Raw genomic sequence first — 7235 nt, forward strand, 5'->3', positions numbered from 1 at the left:
TGAGTAAATGGAAAACTTTATTTTAGTTTTAGTTATTGTTTGAGCCCTTCCTCAGGCATCAATCATATTGTATAAGTATTTAAAAAAATGAGAGAATAGAATAATAGAATTTTTAGAACTCAAGTAGTGAATTCAATTTCTGGGCTTTATATCTAGTTTCATTTTTAAGTATGTTTTTCGTTATTCTGTATTTCATTATTTAAAAATCTAGCAGCAATCTACAGCTGACTAATGTCACTACTGTCATTTAAATTACAGCATTGTTTTAGAGGAAATTCCTGTAGTACAGTTAATTCCAATTATCTGATGTGGGCTGTGAATATAGTTCTTCAGCTCAAAATATACCCTACCACTTTCTCTTATAAGAATAAATATTCAGCAAATTGGATTGGAAGTGGTAGTGGGGATAATTAAAATAAGTAACAAGGAAAGTTTGGCTGAATGTATGGGAATCATAAAACAATTTAATTAGCAATAGACAGTTCCATAAGCCAGTGGGTCAGAGGGGATAAGTAACAACTTTCCAGAGAAGCCATAATGAACTGGTGGGAAAAGATCTGTAGATCACAAGTGACTATTTAGCTTCCATGCACAAATAGAGTTACACATTTTATTAAAATGTGGTATGAAAAAGAAGTTTAACAAAACTGAAACCTAAAATAGTCTTCACATCCAGATGGTAAGTTCCATCAAACCTCTAGGAACAGATAATTCTGATGTCGTTAATGTTTTCCAAAATATAGAAAATGACATAGAACTTTCAAATGTATTTAGGACCTTGACATTAAAATCTGACAAAGATAGACCAAGAAAAAAAATTACGGACAAATTTCACTTATGAGTTATGAATATGGATAAAGAAATATTAAATAATATATTGGTGAGATCAGATATAAACATTTACACTGATTGAAGGTGGAAACATACCCTTTCTTTGCCCTTTTGTTATGATGGAATATTAATATCTTTCATCACCAATTGGAAGAAACTGAAGCAAAGCTCTTGCTGCTTTTCCTGAAAAAGGAAGTCATCTTCAGGTTGCTGGAAACTCAGGCAGTGGGAATACTGGATCATAAATGCCTGCCACCTGGTAGTGTTCCAGAGACAAATATATTCACGGTTTATTTACAGAGACACAACCACTGACCTGATGTTTTCAGCTTGCAAATGTTCTGAAGTCCCCAGAGAGACATGGAAGTAGAAGAGTGCCACTGGATCAAAAAGGATAGTGGCTAATGTCTTAGCTATATACTGTGTAGACAATCTGTGAATGTAGCACTTCCTTAGACTATGGACCTTTGACACCTGTAGAAGTGGATGAGTCCTCCAAATGGTCACAAGCTGGCAGGATGAAGGCTCAGAGACAGAATCAAAACTGATGTATGGAAAAATAAATAAAATTATATGTAAATATATGACTCAGATTATACCTACTGCCTTGATAATGCAAATCTAGCTATTATTAAAATGTAATATCCCATACTAGTCTAATTTTAATTATAGGACCAGTGTTTACAAGTCAATTAACAGAACTGTTAATATTTTATTTTAATATATTTTATTATAATGTATTTTAAGGAAGATAATATTATGATTCCAAGAATTTTCCAAAAAGGCAGTTAATAAAAGTTGCCTTTTATTTATGGTCAAAAATAAAATGCCTTATTATTTTTAGGAATGGCAGTCTATTCTCTTATAATGAAAAACCATTAGCTTCAACCACATTTAATAGTGAAACATTAGAGCCAAGTAAAACATCTACTACCATTATATTTTTCTGCAAATTTTAGCCAATGAAAAGCAACAAAAGAATAAATGCAAGGTATAAATATTGAAAAGGGAGAGCCAAGATTACTATTGTTTTTAAGTGATATATACTACTTTAAAAATTTGAGAGATTTAACTTGAAAATTCTTTAAGAAAGTTAGGTAAGTGGCCAAGTAAAATAATTAATTTGAAAAAATATTATATTTTCAATAATGGAAATGAACACATACAGCAATTAGCTAACTGGAAAAAATCTATTTTTAATAATGACAATTAATTCATATGTCACATAAACATTTGAAAGACTGTTCTAAGTTAGGTTACCTTGAACATCACCACATTTAGGATGAGGAAATGGAGGTAGGGAGGTGCAAGTGATTTTTCTCCACAGCTAGTGAGTGGAGAAGTCACAGCTAATAATAATGAAATGTAGAATAATGAAATACAGAATAACCCAGAGAGCTGCAGGGTCATAATGCCAGCTGGAGCCAGCTGTGTGACCAGGTCCCCAGCAGTGTAGCCAACACAATGTCCTACACCTTGAGGAGCAGGTAGCACAGCACAGTAAGGAGGCTGCCCCTGGGACAAAGGGTGCCAAAGCCCATGCTCCCAAGGGCCCAAGAACCCAGTTAGACGGCCTGCAAGAGGCCAGGCATGTACCATGTCATGATGACATGTTTAAAAACAATAATAATTTTATTATCTAAATGCTTAACATGTAAAAAAAGTTAATATAAAATAGGTAGATTCCATAAGAAAAAATAAAATCTTAGAAAACTACAAAACTTGAATGTAGAAGACCGTTTTTAATCTTGAGTCCATTGATGGACTTATGACAATTTGTTATTTTCTAGAAATATGCAAAATATTATGAGCTTGGGCATATGCATTTTTTTTTTCCTGAGAACTGAAGGTTTTATGCATTCAAAAAGATTGTCTGAAAGAGTTATAACTCCCAAAGTGTAACTTTGGTTAGAAAAATAAAAGATTTGAGTAATTTGAGAAACTTACATCTTTCCAGATGGGGAGACAATATGGTGTTCCTCCTTCCCAAAGAAACGTTAATTTAATGCATTTACAATCAAAATGCAGGCCATATTTTTCAAATAAAGGAAGTTTCCAAAAGTTTTAAATTTTTGTGTAGAGAAATAAATGTTCAGTAGTAAGCTAGACATTGTTGAAAAATAAAATGGAGGTTGCCCTTTTTAGTTATTCAAACATATTATAAAGCTTTGTAACTGAAAATATTGATGCTTTTATAGGAAATCAAGATTCTAAAAATGAAATAAATACACACACACATATGTTTTTGTAATTGAATAATTGTATTCTCCAAATAAAAGAAGAAAGTATGTTATCCAGTGAATGTGAGTTGGAAAATTGGCAACTCAGTTTGAAATAAGAAATTAAATGACTATTTAACACCTACACCAAAATTTAATTTCAGATGGATTATGATTACATTATTTAAATGGTTTAACGATCTGAATTTTAAAACACTGTGAAGGAGACTTAGATTTAAGATAGCTGACCAGAGGTACATGGCACTCACCATCTTCATAAAGAAAGATAAAAACAGTGAGCAGATAATTTCATGTCAAATAGAGTATCTAAGAGAGAACTCAGGGGTTCAGCAGGGAAGTGACAGGGAACTTCTGAAACATGGAAAGAGAGTGAAGCAAAGCAGCCAGCTTGACCAGAATTGGCTTGAAGCCAGGAAAAACTCCGCAGGGTAGGAAAGAGATAAGAGATTTCCAATGGTCCCCTATTCCCACCACCAATTCTTAGAATCCTGGCCATGGAAGAGATTCTCAGCTCTCACATTCCCTGAGACTAGTATAGGGAGCAACCTGGAGTCCATATGATGGCATTGTTCCAGAGAGAAAGTTCACCCTTGGTCACACACACCTTCTCAAGGACCAAGTAACCACCTCATGGCACCATTTTGAGAACCCAGTCCCCACCAGACAACACCTTGCCCTGGGGCCCAACAGTCCTTGTACCTCCACATTACTGGAGCCCTGCTGACATCCCATCACATTCACCCAGGGGTCTGCAGAGTCATAATGCCAGCTGGATCCAGCTGTGTGATGAGGTGCCCAGCACTTTAGTCCACACAATGTCCTACACCCCGACGAACCAGCAGTGCAGCACAGTCAGGAGGCTGCCTTGGGACAAAGGCTGCCAAAGCCCATGTTCCAAAGATCCTAAGAGCAGCATGCCTGAGGCTGCTACCAATGATTACACTCCATCCTACCCGCAAGCAGCAGAGCCACTGCACACTGGCAGGTGTTTTTATGGGGTCTGGGGACTGACCCACTCGGGAGCCACCCAGGGGCCTGAGGATAGATCTACCCTGCCCACTGCCCCTACTGCCACTGCCCACATTCATTGTCCTGATGCCTGGGAATCAATTTTCCCTGCCCACAACACACGGTGCACTCGAGCACCATCAACTGATGGACAGGCGCACCTGCCTGCCACAGCTGGAGCCCATGAGCACAATCAGGGGTCCTGACAACAGGCCTGGCCCATCCATTGCCAGTGCATGCATGTGCCATCTGGGCACTTGAAGACAAGCCCACCCTGCCAGCAGCCTCCACTGGCAGTACTTTCATGCATCCTCTGGGGGCTTGGGGATTAATCCACCCTGCCTGTCATTGCTGGCACCCATGCACACTATCCAGGGTATTGAAGATAAGCTTACCCCATCTACCACTAGCACTGCCAATGCCCCAGCATGCCACCTGGGGACCTGGGAATCAAACAACCCACCCACCACAGCCTGTACCTGTGTGCACCGTTAAGGCGCCTGAGGACAGAGACACCCAAGGGTTAGCCCACTGTTATAGCTGCCATTGTTAACGCCACTCATGCCACCCAGGGGCCTGAGGATCCACCTACCCACCTGGCCCACCACTGCCATTACCAGGACTTGAACAATCCAACTGGAGGCCCCAAAATTGGCATAGCCAGCCTGCTGCTGCCACCACTGGTTCCCACGGACCAGCCTACCTGACATTCCTGTCCGCAGCAAACCCTCACCACATCCTTTGCTAACAACTGTAGCCTAGGCCACTGAGGAACTCAGGTACCACTGACACTGATTACAGGAGAAATCATATGGAGACTATTACATCCACCCAGAATCAAAGCCAAAGACCCCTACCCAAACAACATTAGATACATCAGTGGGAAATAATCATTCTGTACAAAAAACAATCTGTGTTATTAGAAGTAGTACTGTCATAGCAGATGAACAGACATCGATGTTAGAACACCAGAAACATGAAAAAGAAAGGAAAGATAACATCTGCAATGGAAAACAACAATTCTCCAGCAATACCTTCCAACAGAAAAAGAAATCTATGTAATGCCTGAAAAAGAATTCAAAATAATGACATTAAAGAAGCTAAGATATGAGAGAACATGGATAAACAATACAAAGAAAGCAGAAAATATAATTTATGATCTGTGAAATTCAACAAAGAAATAGATATTATTTTAAAATAAATCCTGTAACTCAATAATTCAATAAATGAAATAAAATATACAAGCAAGATCTTAAACAATAGACTACGTCAAGCAGAAGAAAGAATTTCTGAACTTGAAAACAAATCTTTTGAAATAACCCAGTGAGACAAAAAAAAAAAATAAGAAGAGGGAGTAAAAACCAATTTTTTAAGCCTATGTAACATATGGGACACCATAAAGCAACCAAATATTTAAATTTTGAAAGTTCCAGAAGGAGAAGGAATGAGCAAGGATATAGAAAACCTGTATAGCAAAATAATAGCTTAAAGTTTCCCAAGTCTTGCAAGAGAGGTAGACATCTAGGTAAAGGAAGCTCAAAGATCCCCAAATACATCCAACTCACAAAGGTCATATCTGTGGCACATTACACTCAAACTTTGAAGTCAAAAATAAAAAGAGAATTCTATGAACAATAAGAGAAAAGCATCAAGTGAAATATAAGGGAACCTCCATCACACTAACAGTAAATTTCCCAGCAGAAACCTTACAGGCCAGGAGAGAATGGGGTAATACATTTAATGTTCTGAAGGAAAAATCTGTCAAAGATACTATAACCGTCGAAGTTATCTTTCAGGAATAAAAAAGAAATAAAGTATTTCCCAGACAAGCAAAAGTTGAGGGAATTCATCACCACTAGACCTGCCCTAGAAGAAATTTTTTTTTTTTTTTTAATATACTAATGTTTATTGAGGGAATCAGGATAAAACTAAAATAACAGACTAAAAGCACATAAGAGAGAGGGGTAATTGAAGTGAAAGCATTTTTTTTTTTTTAGGTGGACAGGAAGTAGAATTTATTGGTGAGTATTAAGAGGGGGCAGCACAGTGGAAGCCCTCATGAGTGCAGGGCCTGCCACTTGTCCAGAGGGCCATGACTGGGAATGTGCTTGACCCATTTGGGATGAGCCGCTTCTCAGCCACCATGTCTTCAAATTCATTGGCATTGAACTTGGTGAAGCCCCACTTCTTTGAGATGTAGATCTTCTGGCAGCTGGGGAGCTTGAACTTGGCCCTGCACAGGGCCTCAATCACATGCTCCTTGTTCTGCAGCTTGCTGCGGAATGACATAACTTGGCCAATGTGAACCCTGGCCACAGTGCCCTGGGGTTTTCCAGTGGCACCTCGCATGCCTGTTTGGAGCCTACACTGGGGTAGTGCAAGGTCAGAGACATGAACATCCATCTGAAAGGACTGTCTCTAAGGTCCCTTAGAGCAACCCATACAACAAACAGTCTGCATCACTACCAGGGAAGCTGCTGTTTGCAACCATTGCACACTGGGCCCCCATGAGGAAAGGAACTCAGTTGGCTTAATTGGCTGCAGGAAGAAGAAATTCTTATGGGAGTCCTACACAAAAAGACTTTATCAAAATACCCTTAGAACTTATCAACAAATTTACTAAATTTCAGAATAAAAATTGGTATACAAAATCAGTGACATTTCTACACATGAATGACTGACTAGCTAAAAAAGAAATCAAGAAAGCAATTCCATTTACAATAACCATCAAAAATAAAATATCTTGAATAAGTTTTAACCAAGGAAGTAAAAGACATCTACCATAAAAACTACAAAACACAAATAAAAGAAATTTAATATGCCACCTAGAAATGGAAAGACAACCACAGTCATAGATTGGAAGAATTAATATTGTTAAAATAACTATACTACCCAATGTAATCTACAAATTCAATGCCATTCATATCAAAATACCAAAGACATTCTTTTACCTCTGTGCACCTGCAGGTCCAACACTGTGTGTAAACCACCAAGGCTTAGGGCTTGCACCTTCTGCAGCAGTGGCCTGAGCTGTACATTGGCCCCCTTTTGCCACAGCTGGGATGCAGGGCACCAAGTCCTGAGACTCCACAAACCAGCAAGGCCCTGTGCCCAGCTCAGGAAACCATTTTTCCCTCCTAGGCCTCTGGGAGGCTT

At 38.7% G+C, this 7235-nt stretch overlaps 1 non-coding gene across 1 annotated transcript; it reads right to left on the minus strand.

Moving 5' to 3' along the window:
- Window positions 1–6489: 6489 nt before the first annotated feature.
- LOC112630861 lies at window positions 6490–6623 on the minus strand. The gene has a single exon (XR_003120990.1). It is a non-coding gene; the product is annotated as a small nucleolar RNA SNORA70 (small nucleolar RNA).
- Window positions 6624–7235: the final 612 nt, after the last annotated feature.

Source organism: Theropithecus gelada, chromosome 8 (genome assembly GCF_003255815.1).
Source record: "Theropithecus gelada isolate Dixy chromosome 8, Tgel_1.0, whole genome shotgun sequence".
Taxonomy (NCBI): domain Eukaryota; kingdom Metazoa; phylum Chordata; class Mammalia; order Primates; family Cercopithecidae; genus Theropithecus; species Theropithecus gelada.